Source organism: Lacerta agilis, chromosome 9 (assembly GCF_009819535.1).
Source record: "Lacerta agilis isolate rLacAgi1 chromosome 9, rLacAgi1.pri, whole genome shotgun sequence".
In the NCBI taxonomy this organism is placed as follows: Eukaryota; Metazoa; Chordata; class Lepidosauria; order Squamata; family Lacertidae; genus Lacerta; species Lacerta agilis.
Window position 1 is genome coordinate 34,647,428 of NC_046320.1, and position 11,500 is coordinate 34,658,927.

An 11,500-nucleotide genomic window follows, 5' to 3' on the forward strand; every position below is an offset into this window, starting at 1 on the left:
AGTAGAGGTTGGTATCTTATTTGTTGCTGGAGGCTGAAGAGTAATATTTGTCTAGTCCTATGTACCTTATGTACAGAAAATTTGGAACGTCTCCAGATCAACAACAAAAATAACCTCCTCTATTTGTGAATGTAACTAAAGTTCAGTCTTCAATACCCTGTAAGGTAATGTACAAAACCTAACTCCCTACTTTTCTTTCACATATTTTGGCAGTAGGCTATATTCTGAAAATAATGTGTAAAACAGATGCTAAGTACCAGCAACTGTGAGCTTGGATTCTTCCATTGCTATCACTTTGCAATCATCTGGATGCATCAAAGTTTGGCCAGAACATGGTAACATTTCTCATGATCTAAATGTTAATGTGGTAGAATCATATAATTGTAGAATTGCAAGGGAGCACAAGGGTTATCTAGTCCAATCCCCTGCAATGCACAAACATATTTGAAACATTATAAAGGACATCATACATAAGGCAGTATCCAGTGCAACACTAAGTTAAAATCATGACCTAAGATTGTTCAACAAAAATCTGCTGTTGAGTAAGAAGCTTCTGCTAGTGCATTTCCTAGGTGGAATATTTTGTTGGGCAACTCTGTCCATCCATTAGCACAAGGACTCTTGCACTAGCCACACTTGCACTAGCTGGAGAATGATAGATATGACCCATACTAATTTGCTATGTATTAGTCACAACATCACTGCAAGTGTGATCCACTCAATTTTACTCATTCCCAACCTATGCAAGAGATTTTAGGTTGATTTGTGCAAGTCACAGCAATACACATTATTATTTATATGTGAAGATTGTCTTCTTCTGTTGTCTTTAAAGTGTGCTTTGTCATAGAGGCATATATACACAGTACAGCACTGGATATACAAATAATTTATTTTTTTGCAAAAGAAGCCAGTGTAGTCGTTTGGTTATATCATCATTATGTCTCCCAACCAATCTGATTATAGTATTAACAAAGCAAAAGTACAGCCAGCCAGGTTGGCGAAAGATCTACTCATACTGAGAATATACATAAGCAAACAAAATCGCACACGACACTCAAAAAACACAAACTGACAAGTACTTAGATTATATAAACAAGCTGGCTTAACTTTACATGTCAGAAGAGAATAATGGAGTGTGTACTCCATAGAACTTGATATTATGTGCAAGATCCATTTGAGAGGGTGGGATAGAGAATAAGAGGCTATGCATGATTTAAATAAAGATCAAAACTCAACAAACTGAAGCACATTGTGTGTCCAAGATAAACACATTTATTTTTTCTTTACTGAACAGGTGTCCACGCCACCCCCTTCATTTTTACACCCAGTGTTATGAGAGAAATAAACAATAATGGACTCAGATAAACAGGACAGTGATAAAACCATAGAAATGTAGTAGAATTTGGTCTAATTCCCTCTATCAAGATGATCCTCTGAACTCAACACTCCAGAAAAGATTCACTCAACTTATCCAGTTTTCAGCCTGACGCAAGGAAAGAGCAAGAACAAGTAAGGGCAAATGAAGCCATATTTGTCACATAGCTCCTTTCTTTAGCCTTAATTCCACCTCAATCAAACTGAATCTCTGTTGAGTACCAAGCTACCTTGGCTGCTTGGAGAAAACAAGCATCTTCTCACCAAACCCAACTTACATTGTCTATGCATCACAGAACCAAACTTACTCATTGTCTGACAAAAGGAGGTTGGTTGGTACACTGGGGTTATTATTATTTCAAAGGAGTTCTCAGAGGGTTACTTTTCGTTGCCAAGTAACTGGGAAATATTCCTGGAACAAGGAGGAAGAATCAAACTATTTTGATCTATCTGGGCAACAAGTACTGTATTACAAAAATAGTTCTGAAGCCATTAGCTTTATTAGTAAGATGTGTAAAAGAAATATTTCTTTGGCTTTCTTTGAAAACCATGGCTGAAGTCATTACAGTCCATGGCAAATGATTTCAGCTGGGTATGGATTGCACACTAGGTAAACTGAGTATAAGGTAAAACACAGTAGTTCATGGGGGAAACTGCAATATTTACATCTATTGCTATGTTCTATGCAGTGTTCTTTTTATTTAAGTTATTAAAATCAAGCTCCTGTCAGTTTCAGCAAAACCTAGTCAAGAAAGGCAGCATATAGAAATGGCAAGAGATTTCAGAAGGTATGAAAAAATAATTGCCATTCTTCTACATGTAAATATCTACACAAACAAGTATTCTGCACAGACAAAAATGTGGTCATACATATAGGATTACAATCAACTAAGTTATACTCAGAATTGACTTAAATAACAATCAATGGATTTCAAGGGATGAACACTACCCATAAAAAAGGCATCAGACCTTAAGTGCCAGGGATATTGGAGGGTTCCTTACTTCTCAGTAGGCACAAAACAAAGAAATGTTAACTTAATAGCTGTTTAAATAGCTGTTCTTTTATTAGTAAGGCAGTAGAGTTCTTAAAATGCTATAAGGTTGCATCGGAAAACACCCAAAGAAAGAAAGTATTCACAGACAAAACATAGTACAGTGTAACAAAGGAAGCAAAATTACTGAACCATTTGGAGGATAGTGAAGTATGGTGTTGATAACTTAAAAAACAATTAAGGGCTGCTTCTAAGTTAATATTTTGCAAGCCTGCAGGGGCAGGGGAGCTACACTGAAACAAAGTATAAAAACAAAAAGAGTATCAAAGCTCTACATACGTAGTTATCTCTTGTGCATGCATAACATCTGTTTGTATCACTGTCTGTTCATAAATCACAACATTATGTTTACTCCGTATAAAGCAACTAAATATAGAAACAATGTCCTCATCGAAGGCTCAGTGCGATGGTGAGACTGCCCAATAGGTCCATCCTTTCTCCCATGCTAAAGTTACTACCACATGGTGTGGTGGAAACTTTCTAAACAACAAACAGGAACAGAATATGAACATATATGACAAGTAAAACATGAAATTTAGAAACTCTTTAAAATTCATTTTGATTCTGACACCACAATGCATGCAATAATTTTTTTGCATGAAAGAACACCTTAAGACTATTTTTCAAGGTTTATCTAATTCAAGACTAATCTGTAATACTAAAATTCAAACACAAAGCCTCTCCCATACCTTATTGATTTTTTGTACTGTACTTTACTTCTTATTTTTATAATATAGATTAGTCATGTTCTGGGGGCACTTATTTAATGTATTAGGCAGAAAGTTAATTTCTAGAAATCTGGAGTCTGGGCTAACATGATTATAAATGTCTGAAGACTGCTGTGTGGAGACAAGTCTTAAGGAATCATGACAGGAAAATAAACATTGTGTATATCTAGTTTTTCATTTAAGACTGCAAATGCACCTGTTAGCAAGAGGAATACCTCTGGTGAGGCAGGAAGAATGAGGGAAGGTGGGATTTATAAATGGGTGTTGGAGATGGGAGATACAGGTACCTGTGCCTGCTCCCCATGTTGCTGAACCACAACTCCCATCATCCCTGGCCATTGGCCCTACTGGCTGTGGCTGATGGGAGCTGGAGTCCAAGAGCAACAGGAGCTCCCCATCTCTGGTGTAAAGTGTAAAATGCCATTGCTTTCACTTCCTATGTCACATTGGCTGTTTGAAGCAAAGATCCTCTGCCCCGGCAGTACCCACCCAGCCACCCTTCTCCTAACAGGCTGGCACAGCTTTCATATATCAACCAATGGTGAGAAAGGAGTACGATGCATCCCACTGATTTAACTGCATCAGATGCCTGCTTTTGCTCATCCCTCCTGCTTATGCAGACTTCAGTCTTTCGCATCAAAATCTGGGTGGAACAAACCAGATAATTGTTATTGTTGTGAGTTTGGGAAGGTGGGGGTTAGTCTGTACGATGCCAAATCTAATGGAGGATTCAATTGTTGGAAGTAGCCAGACCAGCTTCTTGATGCGTTAATGGGCTTAAGCATGGTAAAGGTAAAGGGACCCCTGACCGTTAGGTCCAATCATGTCCGACTCTGGGGTTGCAGCGCTCACCTCGCGTTACTGGCTGAGGGAGCCGGCGTACAGCTTCCGGGTCATGTGGCCAGCATGGCAAAGCCGCTTCTGGCGAACCAGAACAATGCACGGAAATGCCATTTACCTTCCCGCCGGAGTGGTACCTATTTATCTACTTGCACTTTGACGTGCTTTCGAACTGCTAGGTGGGCAGGAGCTTGGACCGAGCAACGGGAGCTCACCCTGTCGCGGGGATTCAAACTGCCGACCTTCTGATCAGCAAGCCCTAGGCTCTGTGGTTTAACCCACAGCGCCACCCGTGTCGCTAGCGCCACCCGCGTCCCTTTAAGCATGGTAGTTAGTATAATAAAGGAAATGGCTTTGTGGCAGACATCAAATGGGTGGGCCCCCTCCTCCCTCACCTGGCTGATAGTGAGAAGCACAATAGGTAGTGTGTGAGGAAGCTGGCCTAGAAGCAGGCAGAAGCTAGAGAGTGAGGGCAATGCTTGATTTGTGCATGCTTCCAAAGCTGTGGCTATGGGAGAAGCTAGACCTTCCGGTGGTTTTAATGCTGTAATCCCCTCCATTTTAGGCTCAGGTTGTATATATGTAGAAATAAACCATATATTGAAAAGACAACACAGTGTATCTGCTCTCCCTCATTCCAAGGAAACTGAACCCCTGGGTAAGCTCCTGGAACCCCCTGGAAACTTGCACCACTCAAGAGATTGGGGTGGCATATTATCATTCTTGAAATGCCTAGTAAATCTAGCTTTTGGTATGCATTACATCTGGGGATTTGGATTATTTCCTAGGCAGGAACACAATTGGAGATGCACTGGGGTGGGGTGGGGAGAGGAGCTGAATGATAAACCACACATGTCTAAGCCTTGATGTTTTCTTTTCAACTAGAGCCAAAACATGATGAATTCTTTTTAAAGAACTTATTTTCTATGATATTTTTTTTACTGAAATAAAAGCATCCAATTTTCTAGGAGCGTTCAGGAGCTTTGGAGAAGTCAATGTGTTATGGAAAAACAGTATCACTATAACATGTTTTGATAATTCACACACCCATCCCACACCCCACACTGGGCACAAATTCTTTAAACTTTGTTTGCAGCAGAGAATTAAATCCTACATAGCAAGCAATGCTTCAAGCTGACAACAGGAGCAGATTCCAAAGCGACAAGACACTGTCACTAAAGTAGCAAAGCTGGAGCTGAGATATGAGAGCTGTTAATATTTGACTTAGAATGTCAAATGTTTTCCACCGCCTATCCAGTTATTCCTGAAATGAAATTATGGAAATACATTATAAATACACACAAACACAAGAAGTTTGGCTCACACATTTTTCTTTTAATATGTGAACAACAGTCAGCCAGAGAACATAGAATGGAGCAAACAACAGAACGATTCTACAATAGAAACCTGCACACACCATTTAAAGGTTTATCCCATTTTAGCAACTGAAACTTGCGATGTAATGAAGTCAGTACATTATTGTACATAATACTTCTGGCCTATTAGCAAATACGTTATTCATAGACTGAATTTACTATCCAAAGTATGGCTTATTGGTTACAGCAGAATGTGCAGGTTATTGAAAGAAACTGAGTCCAAATGGCACGTGACTGCAGGAGATCTTTGATTAAACCTCCCAATATTTTCGTTTTCAGTTCAAGGCAGCCACAGACAGCTCTAAATTAATTCAGAGCTGTAACACAGAGGAAGGAGTCAGCACCAAAACTGCTGGACTGCCCCTCCCACAGGGCCATTGATCCAACTCAATTCAAAGCACCCCATGGCTATTTTTAATTAGTAAAAACTAAAAGTGAGAACCAGTCACAAATCTCCCACATCCCATGTAGTTTAGCTTCTGTGTCATTAGGAATAAAGTACCTTAAGATTATGCTTGTGAATGCATTGGTCTCAAAATAACCGAGTTTGAAGTTTAGAGTGGCCCCTGGGAACAAGTGAATTAATATTCATTAACTGCCATGCTTGCTCTGTGACATTAATATTAATATTCATTTGTAATCCATAACAAGTTATACAATGTATTTTAGCCCCCTTCATTGTTCAACAGCTAGGATGTTGACCTGTATCAGCCACAATGGGCAAAAAGAATAGGGTGTCCATATGCTCTCCTTTACAGAGGACAGTCATTTGTTTGAAGGAATGCTCTAGTTGGTGAGCTGTCTGGTTTTAAAGATAAAGACCCATAAGAAGGGAGAGCAGGGACCTTGAAGTTACCCATCAAAAGCAGCACCTGGACAGCAGACTGAGCAAACACACAGATCACCAGTCCAGTCTTTCTCACTATATTGTACATCTATTAAAATGTAGTAATCGATTCTACATTTGTATCTGTACATACGAATTAGTGGAAGCAAATTTTACACAAATCAGTGTCCTCTTTTGTAGAGATGTTAGTGACCACCCTAATAAGCAAACTGTTGTTGCAGGTTGCCAATTAGTTTCTGGGCTACATTCCAGCTGACTGTACTTACATGGTCTAAGGCAGAGGTACAAGAAAAACACCCCTTCTCTCTTGTTTCCCCCCACTTTGTTATGAAATTTTTATATCCCACCTGCCACCTTAACCAGGGCTCTAAGGGAATTTCAAAATTCGACAGCACATGTGAAACCATTTAAAAGATCTTGCTACTTGTCACTATCAATTTTGCAACCCCAAATACCTCCCCCAGTTGAGTTTAAAAGGCTGACAATAACCTGTTTGTATTGTCTGGCTATTTTAAACAATCACTGTTGCATTCCTATGCACAATTTCCTGAGAGTAAGGACCACAGAATTCAGCAATATTTACTTCTGAGGAGATATATACATGAATGCAGTGTTCAGTGTGTAAAACTATAATGAGGCTTTGATTCTTCTTGATACTGTTTTCCTTTTATAAACCATCAAAGGGCAGCATACAGATTTTAGAAATGAATGAAATTAATTGCATTGGTGTGCTTATAGTTATATTGCATTGCTTTTCAAGCACTAAACATACAACTGAACACAATTCACATCTCAGTGTAGGTAAAAGGTGAAGTGTTTTGACTTACAATTATTTGCTCTTACTAATTTCAACAGAAAAAAAACAAAAAAAAACCCCACATTTTCTTAGACCCAAGGAATCTGCTCAAGTTTCTTGCAAATTATTGTTTACAAGCAGAGCCTAACAATCCAATATTGGAAGCTTCTGCACTAGAGCTAATAGGATGAAGCACAACAGGGATACTAAAACTTGTGCAATTTCACAATCTGCACTTCGAAGGGAATTGAACACCAACTTCAGCTTAGCACAGTACAGCTGCCAGCAGCCACCATCATTGTCGCAGTCTCCCGTTCCAACGTAGAACAACCTTGTTGGATGCGTCCTGGGCTGTGGTTCAGTAAAGCACATGCCTTGCATGCACAAAAGCCATGTTTGGTTCCTAGCATCTCCAGTTAAAAAGGATCTTGAATAGCAGAGATGAGAAAGACCTTTCTCTGACACCCTGGAGCACCATTGCTAATTTCAGTGGAGAGGAAAATGGGCTAGATGGATCAATGGTATAAAAAGCACCTTTTTACGAGCCATTTTGTCTCACTAGAGCTGCCGATGTCATACAGGCTGTGCCAGACACAGAATACAGTTTTAGCTTTTATGGAGAAGGTCAGTGTTTGTTCCATAACAGGAAAGCAGATTTGCAGGATCAAATAAATCCTCTCCCATCTAAACAACTGTTACATCCCTTTAACAAAGATAACCATGCAGAACAATTTTCCAATATATACTCAATCAGTTTTCTTACTTTTCTAACACAAAAGCATGTTGTTACACCCATATAGTTCCAATGGTTTTTTTGGGGGGGGGCAACAGGTATTTCCTTCCATATGATTAATGCATTGTATACAGTTTGTACTTTGTAGTAGCTCCTTCCTTTCATTTTTAATTCAGTCAACTTTGCTGTCTTTTTTCCTACATAATGTTTTATTGAAGTTTTCACACACACACACACACACACACATATTATGCACTCACTGCGAGCAACAATGCATGCACAAAACTGAACATCCTTCTTCACACCCCCATTTTCCTCTGTACAGTTTTCATATACTAGAGGTTATAAGCAGTACTTATGGAAATATAAAGCCACAATCTCTTGCCTAACTCCCTCATCTATCTTTGTTATGTCTTTTGCATTATAAAGTGCTTTCTTCATCACCCCCAGCCAAGACTTGTGGGGGGGAAAGGATCTCACCAGACAGACTGAACTACATTTCACTGAACCGACTGATGCTAAATATGTCTGTTTGAAACATATATTTAGCAACCCCTTTCTCTCCTGAAGGGCATATTAACTATATTAATCATCTCTAGGTCACTGGAAGCCTTTGGCTTGGAAAGAGATTATTTAATTACTATTTGCTTTGTCTAGGCCTCTAGACAATCAATGTGCTTTTGACTCAGTGCAAGCATTAACTTTTTTATAACCCTTCCTTGAGCTCGAAATGCCCCTATTTACTGGGTACACATAAGCAATCATTAACATTTTGGGTTTTTACATGAGGTGATGAATTAGTGGTGCCATGCATTCTACATTGCCATGTAGATTTCTTCATTTAAAAACAAACAAACAAAACCCCCCATCTTATTATTTTGTAACATTGTAATACCACTTAAGAAGCTTGTGTGTGTACGTCTCATTGAATCAGCCACTCCACATGCACATAGCAATGTAATACATTTGATAGTTTTTGAGATACCACAAGACTGTTGTTTCTACTGCAAAAGACTTACTCCTCTGAAAGCATATATATTGTGCAATTCAGAATAATCATTTGACATAGCACTCTTGAAAACTGTACCATTTCAGACTATATGCGGAGGGATTGCACATTTGAATACTGTACTCCTCAATGTTATATTTATGTAAATGGTGGATGAAATCCATTTAGAAATCCTGACATAGTATCTGTGCTATCAGATTCATTTTGAGCAGTTTCAGTACACTAAGAAAAAAAAGGGAAAGTATAGCATATTAACTGTTGGAACTCATCAGCATGCCAACTAGCATAAATTGCTTTGATTATAAATAGCACTTTTAACTAACTGACATTTTAATCAAATTGTAGTCTGTTTGGCCTCTACTCACCCCCCCCCCCCCGTCCATGCCAACACACACAAATACACAGTGTAACCTTTCTGCTGGATTTTCTGGTGTGTTTTTCAGAATCTCACCCATCCTGTGATTTTTCTAATTTTTATATTTGTGTTTGTCATTCTAGAATAAACATGCAAAACATTATTGTAGTCAGTAGAGACTGCTAACTCCCTTCGGCTTGATTTGGAACTAGGTCAACAATTATAAGACTCACTGGATAGATAAACTTTAAAAACTAGAGGGAAACCCCCAGACTCATCTTTTTCTAAGTCATCTAAAATGACCCTAATGTCACCTTGGCAAATTCTGTCAACGTTTCACAGACCTTTAATTCACCTTTTTGACACCAATCTCACACAAACAGCTTCAAAGGATGATATCAAGGGATCAATGGAGAAGATCAAAACTTATGGAAAAGAAACCATCCAATTTCTGAATTTGCCTAACCAAGCTCTAGGAAACTTCCTAGCCCAAGTAGTCCTTAACGTGTGCAATGATTTCCCCATTTTTCTTCTGACACTGAGACCAAAAAACATTCCTTCCATAAGCCACAGTATTTTTTTAAAAAAATGAACTACATATATTATATTTGTGGTTAGAATTATGCTAAATATTTCTCATTAGTTATGTTTTTAGCTTTTCCTATTTTATCTGTAAGCTGAATTTAGTCCCTGTTGGGGTGGGGATGGGGGAGGGAGGCTAATAAATAAATGGGAACAAACTTCTCCAATTTATTTACTAACTTAGTAGCACTGGTCCATTGGTTACTTGAAATATTGTAATTCTCTTCCACAGAATGGTGACACAATTCACTGATACTGTGAAGCTTTTGGGTGATAAAGTTTGTGTTTTCACATTACACAAAAGTGTTTTGTGTTGCCCACTTTCCCAAGCCATAGAACATGCCAGGGAATAAATAGCCTTTCACAGGGTCAGTGTCCTTGTGAGGAAAGAGTCCTGGAGATTTGTACTGCTTTTGTATGCTCTGGTTATCTTCAAACAAACAAGTTGTGTTGAATGGGAAGCAAGTATATAAACAGGCATCAATTGTCAAAAGCAACAGGACATCCCTAAGGGTTATACCAGTCAAGTCCCAAAACTCAGCAACTGTATCTCCCTTTGTCTAAATTCAAAAGAGTTTCTCTTTTCCCTCTCTTGGCACTACAGATGGAGAAGAATTTTGTTCAGGTCACATTTTTGAGCAAACTGACCTAGCTTACACCTTCTGGACTAATGCACAGATCAGAATGTAATTATTTATTGGATTTCACGCTTCTCTGAAATAGCTAACATAGTTCTCAGCTTTAAAAATGCACCAAAATGCAAAAAGTATACATTTTTGTGATACAATATGTCAAGAAATGTGTGCATTGAAATAGAATAAGCATTTAAATATATATTTTATAAAGTATTATTAAGTGCATACATAAGTACATTTTTGTATGGACTTTAAAAAATGCAGATTAATGCACAAATGGGGCAGAACAGACTCATGAATAAACAAATGCAAAATTGACATGGACCAGATGTGCACTGATCTGTCCACCCCTACTTGGCGATACATTCGCTGGGAGTGGCGGGGGGGGGGCTGATCTCAGACCCCACCCTGAGAGGTATAGATATAACTTGCATTCCAAACATCTGGAAGACCTAGTCTAGTTTACTAAGGATCAGCAGTGGCCGAGTATGTCCAAGCTTTGTAAAAGGTAGCATATTTATTGCAGTGCTATTAACCTCCTTGAATTCATGGGAAAGGCAATAAAGATAAACAAACACAACTAACCTTTTTCGTGAACTGTATTTCATAGCATTTAGGGAGTGCTGTCTAAAGCATTTTAACAAACTGGGCAAATGGAAACTTCCATCTAATTTCTATCAATGTAATAAATTCATTATTCCAATATTTTTCTTGCATAATAATATAATTAATGTTATTTAAGCAATCACTTTCGAGTGGGCATGTCTGGGACCCTGGGCACTTTGAACAGAAGGACCTAAGAAATGATACTTAGTCCCATTCATATTCCACCCACACATAAAAAAAACCCAAATTATTCTCCAAGATTCTCCATGTTACAAGTGACCTAATTACAATATGGGCTGGACTGTGCTCAAGGGATATAACAATACAAGTGACAAGTCTGCTTTTCCAAAAACTGTTTATGTTTATTATCCCTGACTTTTTACATACGGAAACATAAAGCCATTATTCTCTTAACCTTTCATATACTTATCCATGCCTATCCACACTCCCCTACTACTCTACTAAAATAAACAAAAAGGGGAACTCAGATGAATTATATTGAACTCTTGTTGGTTTTAAAACAGTTCCAAAAAATTCAAAACTATACTTTGCTTAACAACTGTAATT